The following is a 6,000-nucleotide window of genomic DNA, read 5'->3' on the forward strand; positions in this document are numbered from 1 at the left end:
GAGACCATCTTGGGCAACATGGGGAAAACCTATCTCTGCAGAATATACACAAATTAGCCAGGTGTGGTGGTGCACACCTGTGGTCCCAGCTACTCAGGAGGCTGATGAGAGGATCACTTGAACCCAGGAAGTCAAGGCTGCAGCGAGCCATACTCACGCTGCTGCACTCCAGCCTGGGTAACAGAGACCGTGTCTCAAAAAAATGAAATAAAATGCACTTTTCAATCCCATAATTACTCTTCTCCATCACTTCCTTGCATATCCTCAACTCTCTCTTCCTTCACTTCACGCTACTTTGCCCAAACCACAACCCTGGTTAAATCCAACTCTCCGCTTATTTAGCACCTGACCCTGTGTAGCAGAACAAAATTTGTGAAGAAAGCACAACCATACCAGCTGCTCTGACATTTCCATTCACATTTAATGATGCCAGACAGTCATGCTGCACATTTTCAGTCAATAGATATTGGCACATCCCACTCAATAATTGTTGAATGAATGAGTCGAATACATGAATTTTAGTTAGGGTCCCGTTAATGCTGTAGTTCTGCTTGTCCAACTTTTAACATTGCGCAGAATGAATTTTGAAACCATTGTGGTGTGTGTGCAGGCTGAAATAGTAACATTGTCATCTTTGTTTGGAAGCTGTCTGAATGGTGTTTGCCTGGGCTGGTTCAACCTATCAGCAAAGGAGGCTCTTACTTGATTTAGATTGTTGTTGGAGCCAGGGCTTGACCTGAGAACCTCAGGACTTTTCTTCTGCAAAAGGAAAGAGCCTTTTGAAACAAGCCTAGCGGGCGGTCCAAAGCTCAGGAGCTGCAACTCAACTTATAAAGGCTTTTTTATAGCATTACTTGAGTAAGTAAAGACATGGCTTCCTATTTCAAGGAAAGATGTGTTTGTTCTCAAAGCTGTCTCCTGGCACCCACTAGGGATGCTGGAAAACACACCTCTGCCCTCCTGATGTTGTTTTGAAATAGCCGGCGCAGTTTGGATTCTTTGACCACAGAAACAATTGTACGCTGCAGCTGAAATATAAACCACACTGCTTCCTACGCTCCGGTTTGAATCCCATCTGTCCCCTACCTCGTCATAAAGCTTACTAAGAACCTGACCTCCTTTTCACTGAGTGTAGGTGCCCATGCCAATGATACGAATTATTTGTTTTTCATTGATGTCAGCAGTGCTAATGATTAAGTGAAACACTCCACCCCATTCAAATGTCTTGCTTTCACCTGCTGATCCCATTGTGAAGAAAAGTGCAGCGTGCCTTCTAGTATTTCTCCCAGAACTGGTCGCTACAGTGCAAGTAAGGTGAAACAGTGGAAAGTCAGCCCTGTTGATGTGAATCATGCCCCCCCTCTGACCAGCACCCCAAATGTCAGCCTTCTCCCCACTCAGATGTGGCTGTCCTTGGAAAGACCCAGAACAGATATTTTACCACTAAGCGGTACTAGACAAAAACGGAAGGTATAAGCAAAGCAGACAGAAGTAATTATCAAGGTAGGTACTTCAGTTGCACACTCTTTATGTATGTAACTGACAACCCAATGGAATTTTTTTTTTTTTTTTTTGAGATGGAGTCTCACTCTGTCACCCAGCCTGGAGTGCAGTGGCATGATCTCTACTCACTGCAACCTCTGCCTCTGAGATTCTCCTGCCTCAGCCTCCCAAGTAGCTGGGACTACAGGAGCACGCCGCCACACCCAGCTAATTTTTGTATTTTTAGTAGAGATGGGGTTTCACTATTTAGCCAGGCTCGTCTCGAACCCCTAACCTCATGATCTACCCACCTGGGCCTCCCAAAGTGCTGGGATTACAGGCATGAGCCACCACGCCTGGCGTGAATTTTTTTTTTTAAATGATGCAGAATTCTAGCTCATGTTAGGGGCAAGCAAGAATGCTATTACCCTGAGGTCTGGGTTGCCTTTAACAAGAAAACACCAAACAGTGAAGAATAATTGCCAATTGTTGGCTCAAAAAAAGAACAATAAAAGGCAATCCCCCACTCCACCCTCACCCCTTACTCTTGCCCCCTTACACTCTCAATCTCTCCACGAGATTTAAAAAAGAAAAGCCCAGGAAATTCCAAGCATGAATGCCTTCCCAGATAAGACAGAAATGGAAGAAAACCAAACTTTGAAAAGTAAGCATTTTGATCTTCATGCAAACATGGAGTTAAGCTGGGGACAGCCAGGCACAATTACACAGATGAATTCATTGTGTGAAATGGTCGCTGAGCGTAGAGAATGTCAGTGCCCGTTCAGAGTCCAAGCTCTGTAGGGGTCATACCTGAATCTGCTGAGCTGAGCACATGGAAACCTCGGTGTGCATTCAGCTTTGACCATTCTTTTTAATTTATTTCAGAGAGGCTCACTGGGGTGGCTTCAGGAAATACAAATAAGTGTCCGCTGTAGTGTTTGAAAGCATGCTGGATTTTGATTTGCGTTCAACTGAAAATAGAGATAAAAATCTTTGGGCCTCTATTTACATGCGTTAAAGTTGTTCTTCAGATAATGGTATGTTTTTTAGACTCTTTTACCCTTCAAACCAGCTTTAATTCATCGGGAGAGGAAGCCCTCTGGGGTGACACAGCCTTCGACTGGGCATGATGGCAGCCAGGGGCTGGCTCTGGTTGTGTCGAATTCCCCAGGGGTTCTGGGGTACCTTGTTCCTTGACTCTGCGTCTCCACATCTGTCAACCGAGAAGTCCCAGAACGGGTAGCTACAGTGCAAGTGAGGTGAAACAGTGGAACGTCAGACCTGGTGATCTGAATCATGCCACCCCTCCCTTCCAGCACCCCAGATGCTGGCCTTCTCCCCACTCGGATGTGGTTGTCTTGGAAAGACCCACAACAGATATTTCACTACCAAGTGGTACTAGACAAAACCGGAAGGTATTAGCAAAACAGAAGTATGTGCTGGACTAATGTGCGTGACCCGCTTCTCTAGTTCTGAGGCTGCAACTCAGTGGCGTTTGGAAATACCACTCCATCTTCAGGCTTTTGTTTTACACAAATGGGAAGTATTTTTACAACGTAAACTGCTTGTGAATCTACAGCCTAATTGACTTACCAGACCCACAGACTCAGGGCCACAGCAGGAAAGGACTCAAGTCTTTTTGTTTTAAACACCCATCCCTGTTCCAAACAAGGGAAATTCTAAACTCATCAAGTATCACAGGCCACGAAGAATGTGTGAAATTTAGCATTGCAAAGGAACTGCATTTTCTCAGTGTTCATAAAATATTTGCACTGAAAGAATCCTCAGCAAGCATGTAAGCCCCGAAAGGTTAAGCAGCTTGCCCAGGAGTACACAGGCAGCAGGGAGGGTATCAGGACCAAAATGCAGGTCTCCTGGCTCCCAGCGGGTTCAGGCTCCAGTGTGTGCCCTTCATAGTTAGGAAAGCTCACCTTTTGAATTTGCCTTTTCATATTCACGTGCACCCTTAACAAACAGCGAATGGAAATGTTGAATTCTGCATGTTGGAGTTAGATCATCTTGCAGTTCATTAGAGAAATCGGTATTGATGAAAAATTCACAGTTGCCCAGTCTGTAGGACAGTTTCACAAAAGGTGATGCTCTTCGTTTGACGCTGCCCCTGTTTCGTCACTAGAAGCGTAGCAACCAGGAGACAAAGAAGGAAAGAGGCCCTGGCCTCCTCGGGAACCGTGTTACTGACAGAACAAGGAACAGCTTCAGCTGGTGATGTCTATGCTGACTTTGGGGTATGGATCAGAAAAGGGTCCTGGCTTGCTGATGGAGCTCAGGCCAATGGAAAACAGGGTGATCTTAGAGTTAAAAATAAACAACCCTGGGTGTGGTCTCAGAATATCCCCTGATCTCACAGCTTTGGAAGACGGACTCCCATTTCCAGCATTCTCCAATGCTCAAGCCACCAACACACGTCTCCCAAAGTCAGAGCTTACAGGGCAAGGCACCACGCTTCTATTCCATGCACATGAATTCAGGGATCGTGTCTGTCCCAGGTCCTCTGGGGAGGGAGGGCAGGGCCTGGGAGGATAGGGACAGTCAGCTGAAACTGATAGAAATTAAAAGTAAGTTTAAGAGAAGCAGGCCGGGCGCGGTGGCTCAAGCCTGTAATCCCAGCACTTTGGGAGGCTGAGGCGGGTGGATCACGAGGTCAAGAGATCGAGACCATCCTGGTCAACATGGTGAAACCCCGTCTCTACTAAAAACACAAACAATTAGCTGGGCGTGGTGGCGCGTGCCTGTAATCCCAGCTACTCAGGAGGCTGAGGCAGGAGAATTGCCTGAACCCAGGAGGCGGAGGTTGCGGTGAGCCGAGATCGCGCCATTGCACTCCAGCCTGGGTAACAAGCACGACACTCGGTCTCAAAAAAAATAAATAAATAAATAAATAAATAAAGAGAAGCTAGCCTGGCACTGCGAGGTGCCGTGGGGGGAATGGCCTAGAACCAGGAGAGCTGAGTTTCACTGCATTTGGGTTGTGTGACCTTGGGCGGGAAATTTACCCTGTTTCCTCATCTGTGAGATAAGGAGAGACATACCTCCTGAAAGTATTCAAGGAGAAGACAATCTCTCAAGAGATGCTGCCATTTCCTGAGCACCCATGGGCTCATCTTATCGTCACAACTGAGAATGTTTTTTCAGATGTCTGACATGGAAAGAGATGGCACCTAAAAGAGGATGTCACTTTGACAACCAATCCTCCCCCAACCCAAAGCCAATTATCATCATCACTGGTGAAACTGTGATACAGCCTGTGATTCACTTACGTACTTGTCTGTGTCCATAAGATCAGCTTCTGTCTTCTGCGTCTATCATTCGTAGTTCTCACTCTGTTCCTAGTGTCATCTCTTACAGAAGAGGTTTGTCCCGAACCCCACTAAAGTAGGGAAGCAGCTTTCCGTATCTGGAAGGAGATGGACCACACTGGGCTTGTGGAGACACCATGACTTCTGGTCCTAGATGTCCCCTTCTCACCATTCCCACACAGTCACCCTTTGAGCTTACACCATCCTCATAGCGGACCCTGTTGGCACCCCTCTGTGGGGGAACAGCAACCCACAAGATTCAGGTGCAGAAGCAAGCACCTGTCAGGTGTGATCCTGGCTCTACTACTCACTGTGGGACCTAAGTGAATCCACTTCCTCTCTCTGAGCCTCAGTTTCCCCAAGGGTAAAAAGAAGAATCTACATGGGGTACCTCTCAAGGGCCACTCCAGTTCAGATCCTCTGACTTGCTTAGTGTGTGATGAGGGTTATCTTCTCCCAGAAAAGGCTTATTTTTTTATAAAGCTAAGCATGGCAAGGACTTCTCTACCCTTTCTAGGTATTTCAGACTTTCTTTAAAAAGGTCTTATTTTGAGGCCGGGCGCGGTGGCTCAAGCTTGTAATCCCAGCACTTTGAGAGGCCAAGGCGGGTGGATCACGAGGTCAGGAGATCGAGACCACCCTGGTTAACATGGTGAAGCCCCGTCTCTACTAAAAATACAAAAAATTAGCTGGGCATGGTGGCGCGTGCCTGTAATCCCAGCTACTCAGGAGGCTGAGGCAGGAGAATTGCCTGAACCCAGGAGGCGGAGGTTGCGGCGAGCCGAGATCGCGCCATTGCACTCCAGCCTGGGTAACAAGAGCGAAACTCCGTCTCAAAAAAAAAAAAAAAAAAAAAAAAGTCTTATTTTGACAGGGCAAAGTGGCTTACGCCTATAATCCAGCACTTTGGGAGGCTGAGGTGGGTGGATCGCAGAACAGGAATTCAAGACCAGCCTGGCTAATGTGGTGAAAACTCATCTCTACTAAACATAAAAAAATTAAAAAATAAAAAATTAGCTAGGCCTGGTGGCATGTGCCTACAATCCCAGCTACTTGGGAGGCTGAGGCAGGAGAATCGCTTGAACCTGGAAGGCAGAGGTTGCAGTGAGCCGAGATCGCACCATTGCACTCCAGCCTGGACAACAGGTCGAGACTCCATCTCAAAAAAAAAAAAAAGAGTTTATTTTACCAGGCTTTTTGA

General features: G+C 46.8%; 1 long non-coding RNA gene across 1 annotated transcript; it reads right to left on the reverse strand.

Annotated features, from left to right (window-relative positions):
• Positions 1–2,198: 2,198 nt before the first annotated feature.
• Positions 2,199–4,233, reverse strand: LOC141581769 (uncharacterized). Its single transcript, XR_012514500.1, has 3 exons — positions 3,414–4,233; positions 2,543–2,725; positions 2,199–2,453 (listed from the first exon to the last, which is right to left on the reverse strand). It is a non-coding gene; the product is annotated as an uncharacterized LOC141581769 (long non-coding RNA).
• Between the last annotated feature and the right edge of the window lie 1,767 nt (positions 4,234–6,000).

The sequence above is a fragment of the Saimiri boliviensis genome, chromosome 17, assembly GCF_048565385.1.
Source record: "Saimiri boliviensis isolate mSaiBol1 chromosome 17, mSaiBol1.pri, whole genome shotgun sequence".
NCBI lineage: Eukaryota > Metazoa > Chordata > Mammalia > Primates > Cebidae > Saimiri > Saimiri boliviensis.